We start from the raw sequence: 7,546 nt of genomic DNA, 5'->3' as shown, positions 1-7,546 counted from the left end.
AATCTATTAAAAATCAAAAGAATGAGCTAGAGTTTTTGAAAACGTTTACAAATTAGTACAATATCTACTCTTTGTTTACTTGACTCAACCGACCAAAGAATGCATAATTCAAGTGCTTATGATAACAGTTTTGAAAAAATAATTATATATTTAAAATGTTATTGAGATAATATTTTTATTACAGTTTGTGTAAAAATTACTCAAAAATCAACTTACCCTTTCACACAAGAACACACCGAAGTTGGCAATCCTTTCTTTGAATTTTCTGCTGACCGCTTTCTTTGAAACAAAGAAATTACTGATGCGGCGGCAAAAGGTTACATGTATAGGTCAACTAGAGAGAGGCCAGGCACGAAGATAATACACTTAATGTGTTAATGAAATAATCCTAATTTTAACACTGGTGTTATTTAACAATATAGTATGTGTCAGTTACTTGCATTCAAGTGGTTTTTTTTTTCAACAAAAACAATTCAAGGATTTTTAATGATATTGTTGACAAACAAATAATGAATATTATTAATCATGTTAGTGTACATGTAATGCATATAAATTGATATATACACCTAAAATTAGATACACATATTTGTATACTAAGGTATTGATATCTGTTTAGAAAATACATCAGTCGGGGGAGTTACAGAATTTTTACACAAGCTAGAAATTTATATTCATAAAATCAAAGTTAAAAAAAAACTTGTAATATTAATTGAATAAACTTGCAAGAAGACTAAAGAAGCTATTAACACATATATGTTAAAGCAGAGTACATGGAATACTTAAATGCACTATGCGTTTAAGATTTTACACCTTTAATACATGATGCGTTCAAGTTTTAACACTGCCGTGGATCAAATAACACATGAACATGTTAAAATTGAACACTACTTTTTACAGTGCAGTGTGTCGAAACTCTTTGTTGCGACCTTATCCTTTAATACATGAAGTTTTTAAAAAGACGTGTGTAGTTACATGTTAATCTAGTCCTTGCAATATCAACGTTGTACTTTGCAACCTAAAATTGTGGAAGGTAATATTTATAAAATCACACAAATCCTGAAATTCAGTGGAATTAGCTTAAAAAAAATTATCAAAGTCTGAAAATTGCATATGAGATATCTAAACCAACTTTGTTTTCTTAAAACCCTTTTGTCATAAACCACGTTTTCTTGACTTACCGTCGGATGAAAACCAGCCCCTTCTCATATCGTTGAAATAACCCCTTTTCTCCTATCGTCGTGGGCAATAGGAGAAAGGGGGTTGATTTTAATCAGTCTGTCTAGACTAATGATATTCCAATCCGGTACATTTTGTCACCCTATACAATATGTACACTAGTGTACCCACTCTCTCTGCACATATTGTCGTCATCGGTACATATTGACATCGGCGACAATATTATCCTTGCTGAACATATAACTTACATAAAAATTGTTTAACTAGGGACACGTTCTCGTTCAGTGGGCACCCAGAATTCAGACGGACATCTTCCATAATCGTCTCCTCTCCTTCACTTAAACAATTCACTTTATTACTAGTTGAAATTAGTTACACAAATCCTTCGTTGTCTTTAACCTTTTTGCAAATTCATGGGTGTGCAAAATAATTTCTTTTCCTGTTGTTTGGAATCAGTACTTGAAAACTTTCCCGCTTTTTGTCCGCAGAAATGTTTCCAGACAGAACATGTATGTCAATTGGAACCACTAGATTCTCCAACTGAATCCACGAGATTTGGTATTCTGATAGAATATATATCTTAAGACTGTGCTTCTAACCAACTCTAATCATTTATCACTACAGCCAGACCATCGTGATGAGACTTATTTCTGTTTGTAAGATTGCATTTTAGAGGAAGTTGAATTTAATTCTACAACTGGTAATTCAACTTATAGTTCCATTATCAAAGAAAGAGATTCCGTAAAACTGTAAAACTTAGCCCCCCCCCCCCCACTTTTTTCTGAGTATAGTATTTTGCTATAGTAAATTTTCATTAAGATGCTGGTCCCCCCTCCCTTTTGACGTTGTAAAGTCGAGTACATTGGCAAATTGTAGGATTTGTACAGTAAATTCGCTTTTTTTTTTTTTTTTTTTTGCTTGTCAGATAATTTTTGGAAGTGCCCCCCCCCCCCACTTTTGGTCAGTTTAGTTTTTTTTTTCTCATTGCTTTTCAGGTGTTTTGGGAAGTTGCACCCCCCATACCTTTGAAACCGTTGCTACGGGCTTGATTCTTCAAAACCATTTGTCAGTTTAAAATATTTTCAATATCTCCAGACCAAATTGAATTCGAATTATCATACCTGTAGATTCCAAAACTTCATCGAAATCCTTACAAAGATACATTGCAGGGTCCAGTAAATGTTTTTCCAATGCAGAGAGAACATCTTACTTTCAACTTACTTTACTCCTCACGAAACTATTAAAAACATTGAGGGAGAAACTTCAGCAATAATGTGCAACAACATATTGTGTTGTTATTCAAATGTAAATTTAAAAAAAAATAAACAAGATGTGTTTGTGAAACACTGATGCCCCCGTATGGCAACTGATAGCAAAATTTAAACTTTCTCAAATGCAAATCCAATATGTTGGTACCCAAAGTAAGGTCTTGTCTCGAGGAATATACCTGTGAAATATAAAACCATAGCAGCAACGATTGAATAGATATGGAAAAGGATAAGTTTTTTAAAAGTAAGTTAAACATCAAGGTCAAGGCCAAATGGTCAAAATTAAGGGTACCCAAGGAAAGGCCTTCTCACAAGGAATACACATGTGAAATATGAAAGCCGTAGCACCAATCGTTCAAAAGTTATGACCAAGGTAAAAGGTTTTTAAAAGTAGTTCAAACATCAAGGTCAAAGGGTCAAAGTCGTTGGTATCCAAAGGAAGGTCTTGACACAAGAATTACATATGTGGAGTATGAAAGCCCTAGCACAAACCATTCAAAGGCACCAACCATTCAAAAATTATGGTCAAGGTTAAATTTTTCAAAAGTAGGTCAAACTCTTAGGTCAAGGTCAAAGGGTCAAAGTTGTTGATATCCAAAGGAAGGTCCTGTCACAAGGATTATATATGTGAAGTATGAAAGCCCTAGCACCAACCGTTCAAAAGTTATGGCCAAGGTTAAAGTTTTTCAAAAGTAAGTCAAACTCCTAGGTCAAGGTCAAAGGATCAAAGTTGTTGGTATCCAAAGAAAGGTCTTGTCACAAGGATTACACATGTGTAGTATGAAAGCCCTAGCATCAACCGTTCAAAAAGTAGGTAAAACTCCTAGGTCAAGGGTCAAAGGGTCCAAGTTTTTGGAACCCAAAGAAAGGTCACAAGGAATACACAGGTGAAATATGAAAGCCATAGCTCCAACCAATCAAAAGTTATGGGTAATGTTAAAGTTTTTGTGGACAAACAGACAGACAGACAGACAGACAGACGGACGGACAGGGCAAAAAATATATACCCCCAAATTTTCGATACGGGGGCTTCAAAACAAAACAAAATCTCTGAAGAACTTTTAACAAATTCTAAATCATTAAACTTCTCCAAAATCACCCAGATCAAAACATATGACCTCTTTATAATACTTTGCACAACCATTCCACATGATAAATTGAAAAGGACACCATTAAATATTATAGATAAGTTCTTCATGAATAAAAATAGCACTCGAAATATACATATCTTGTGATTGGCATTGCAATCAGGGGATCTCACGAGTTCTATCACCAATTCCAGATGACTACATGCCTGGTAGATCGAGGGATCAAACACCAAGACTTATCCTTATTACGATGAGAACGAATCATATTGTGTAAGATTTTCAAATGCTCGTCAGTCTCCTTTATTTCATCATCAATGTCTTCTATGCTCTCCAACTCGAGACTCTTTTCTCTATGTCCTGTCTCTGCAATACTTTCTACAAGCAATTTTCCCTTGAGGTCCCACCACTACCACCACTTCATGTGATGTGCAACTCATCTAGTTATACAACCATCTCATATTAAATCGGAGTCTCCAAAGACGCATTTTTCTAAGCCCCATCTAATGATCTTGGAGTGGGTGGAGAGAGAAACTAAAGAGCTGAAAACAAATCAACAACTCATAAACCAACAGCACAACAAAATCAAAACTAAACAAGCAAATTCAAAGAATTGTGGTCCCCCGCTGTCGGTGTCTTAGTGTTTGGGATGCAATTATTTATGCATATTGTAACTGTCTTGTCTGTGTGTCCTGTCTTGTCTGTCAAGATCAAGGTCAGAAGTTCAAATGTCATAATACAACCTGAGAGGTAATGCACATGGGGAAAAAAAAATAGGAAAGCCATGTCTCTTCTGGAGCAGAAGTTAAGGCCAAATTAAAAATTTTAGATAAGTAGGTTGAACTTCTTTAGATGAAAGTCATGAAGTCAAAAATGATAGTTCTATCTGAAAGGTGTCTTCACAGGTGATGCACATGTAAAATATGAAAGCACCATCTTCTCTCATTCAAAAAAAAAAATCATGTTGAAAGTATTGTACGCTAAACTTTAAGGTCAAAAACCATAGTACATTCGGAAAGATCTTGTATCACTTATAAATGCTATACGCCAAAATTGATAGAAATTGGTCAACGGTTCCAGGGAAGAAGTTGAAAATGTTCAAATGTTAACGGACGACGAACGACGTCGGACAAAAACAGATAGCAATTGGTCATCTTGAGTGACTCAGGTGACCTTATATTTAAAACCCCTCTCTCCGCCATATGTACATCTGTCAGTCAGTGCAGATTAAAAAACTGTTTAAAAGGCCATCTTTAAAAACTGTTTCTATGCCCTCTCCCGACCGACTACTAGTAGCTAAAAATGGTCCGACTCAAAACTTTTTAAGCCTTAATAGGAAACGATTTTTTTAAAAATTCATTCCAGGATTTTTTTCATTCCGTCAACAACCATTTTAATCTTATAAATTCCTTCAATTTTAATAGATTTTGAAAATTCAGCAAAATATATAGAAAATCTTGGGGGAAAGAAAAATTTCCCCACCTACCGACCCAATATATATAGGACAACCAAGCATTACTTCAAAGATGGCCTAAAGCCCATGCATGTGCGTATCAATGGCAAGAGCAAATTAATACAATGTTCAACGAAGTTACCCCCCCCCCACTACTCCCCCCCCCCCCCAACTTCTACAAATACTTCTAATATTAGCCTTCAATATATATCAAATGCTTTCAAATGACCCATAAAATCGATATCATGATAAATTTAGGATATACTAATGAAATAATTTGTATACATCAATTTTTCTTTTTCCGTTTTTTTCCCCCTTTTTTGCGTGTTGTCTCTTCTTTTTGGTCTCATTTCTTTTCTTTTTGTTTTCTTTTTTCTTTTCGTTTCTTTTCCTTTGTTTACAGGTTTCTCACCTTTTTGTAATTTTTTGCTCAGAGGCGGATCAAGAAGGGGGAGGGGCACCCCCGGAATTTCAGAGTTATTAAATTTCTATGTATGAGTCACAAAAAAATTGACCTTGGGCCCCTATTTTTCCTTTTTAGAAATTTTAACATTGGTGATAACTTTTGAATGAGAGAGATAGGAAATTCATATTTCATTTGTGCATTAGCTATTGAAGGGGGACAAAAATTGTGAATTTCATGGTCCCTGCCCCCCATTGGGGTTTGAGGGGTGGTGCTAAATTTAAACAAGCAAAATTAATGCAATATTTGAAAATCTTCTTTCACTTCTGGACATCAAGCAGTTGAACTGGTGTCATGATTGTAATAAGCATCGAGCCCTCTACCAAAATTGTAGTTCATGGCCCCATTGTCGGGGGTTCTGGAGTTAAGATGGAGCTCTAATGATCATATAGTGAAAATGCATTAATTCTTTCATAATCTTCTCTGCCTTTGGGTTTTTAAATTAGCAGATAAACTAAGTGCAGGGTTGTGATGAGCAAGGGTGCTTCTTCCAAAATTGTGAAATTTGTGGCCCCATTTTGACTATACATGTATAGCGAAAATGCATTATTATTTCTTTGAAAAACTGCGGCTCTGCTCCTGGGCATCTAGGAGGCAACAAGAGAAAAAATATGTAATTAGCAAGTGTATTTTTTTTTTTTACCAGATAATTCTTGACAGCTTGGTCTAGTGTTCTGGTGCTGGGCATGGCTCTATAAATTGTATTCTACTAATAGAAGTTATTCTCCATGACAAATAATACAAAAAGTACTTTCGTGGTTTTAAATGGTCAGATAGACTTGTAAATAATAGATAAATAAAAATGAGAAAAATACATTATTTATGTACATTAAGGACATACGCAACGTAGTTTGAACTTTATTGTCTTTTTCCCTGGAGTTGAAGAGTTCCGATACTCAAAGGAATTGTGCGCTACTTTTTATGTCTATATGTGCTGTTGTACACATTTTATAAAACAAGTTTGGATAAACAAAACATCTAGAATATATGTTTAGTAATATTTTTCGTTGACTTTATAAGAATTTTCATCAATTGATATCTTTTCAAAACCTCTTGTAATGCATGCTGATTTTTTGACTACGAACATCTGATGGCACTATAATCTTAAATTAAGAATATCTTGAAAAATTATCAGTAGGTAAGGTACGTTGCGTATGTCCTTGAAGGCTCTTCATGCAGAGACCAAGAGAGACCATCGTGAAACGGAATGAAATGGTTTACTTATAATTGCTCAAGCGCTATCGTTTTGTTTAATCTAAATGATTATGGTGACAAATGAGGGCAAGTACAGGCAAGAAGTAAATAGATAAATTTGTTGCGGGGTACTAGCCTAAGACTGATTATTTTTTTAATCCCTGTCTGGGAGAGGGGCTAAGTTGTTAAAGTACCTTTTGGGACTACGGGGGTGGGGGATGGGTGCATGGGGGGGTCAGCCCCTACCTCATCCCAACCAGTTCCATCGCCTGTTTTAACAGTGTTAAAACCGTGAAGTATCACATCCCACCCGAGGGGGCTTGATCGGTAAATAAACACATACTAGTATACTAAACCAAATCAAACAAACAAAACAAAACCAAAAAACAAAGAAAAAAACTAAAACAAAACAAACAAAAATAACAACAACAAAAAAAACAAAGAAACAAACAAAAACAATTAAAAACATAATTGAAGAACAGCTAACAGCTCCAGTAATAAAGCATCGTTCAGTATAGGTTCGTTCTTGAAATATCGCCGTCTAAAATTGCTTGAAAAAAATCATGTGCATTGCAGACCAGCAAAAATAATAGCGTTAGGGTACATGTAGGTGCATGATGTGTCAGCAAAAGAAAACAGTGGTAAATCCAGGATTTTGGCGAATAATTTGAGCATGCATGATTAGCGACGGAAGTGGGAAGGGGGGTCTAGGCATATTAATCAATAACTTAACCCCTCCTTTTGACTTGCAAAAACGAACGACCCCCCCCCTTCCATCCCACATACACATATATTTGCTCGCGACGTGCTTTTGAACAAATGAAGCAATATTATAATAAATACTATAGGCGTCGGAACCGGGGGGGGTGCTAGGGGGCTTAGCCCCCCCACTTTTTTTTCAAAGATA

Source organism: Saccostrea echinata, unplaced genomic scaffold (genome assembly GCF_033153115.1).
Source record: "Saccostrea echinata isolate AGI-Se365-2 ecotype Australia unplaced genomic scaffold, CSIRO_AGI_Sech_v1 ptg000056l, whole genome shotgun sequence".
In the NCBI taxonomy this organism is placed as follows: domain Eukaryota; kingdom Metazoa; phylum Mollusca; class Bivalvia; order Ostreida; family Ostreidae; genus Saccostrea; species Saccostrea echinata.
Note: the sequence above shows the minus strand (reverse complement) of the source record.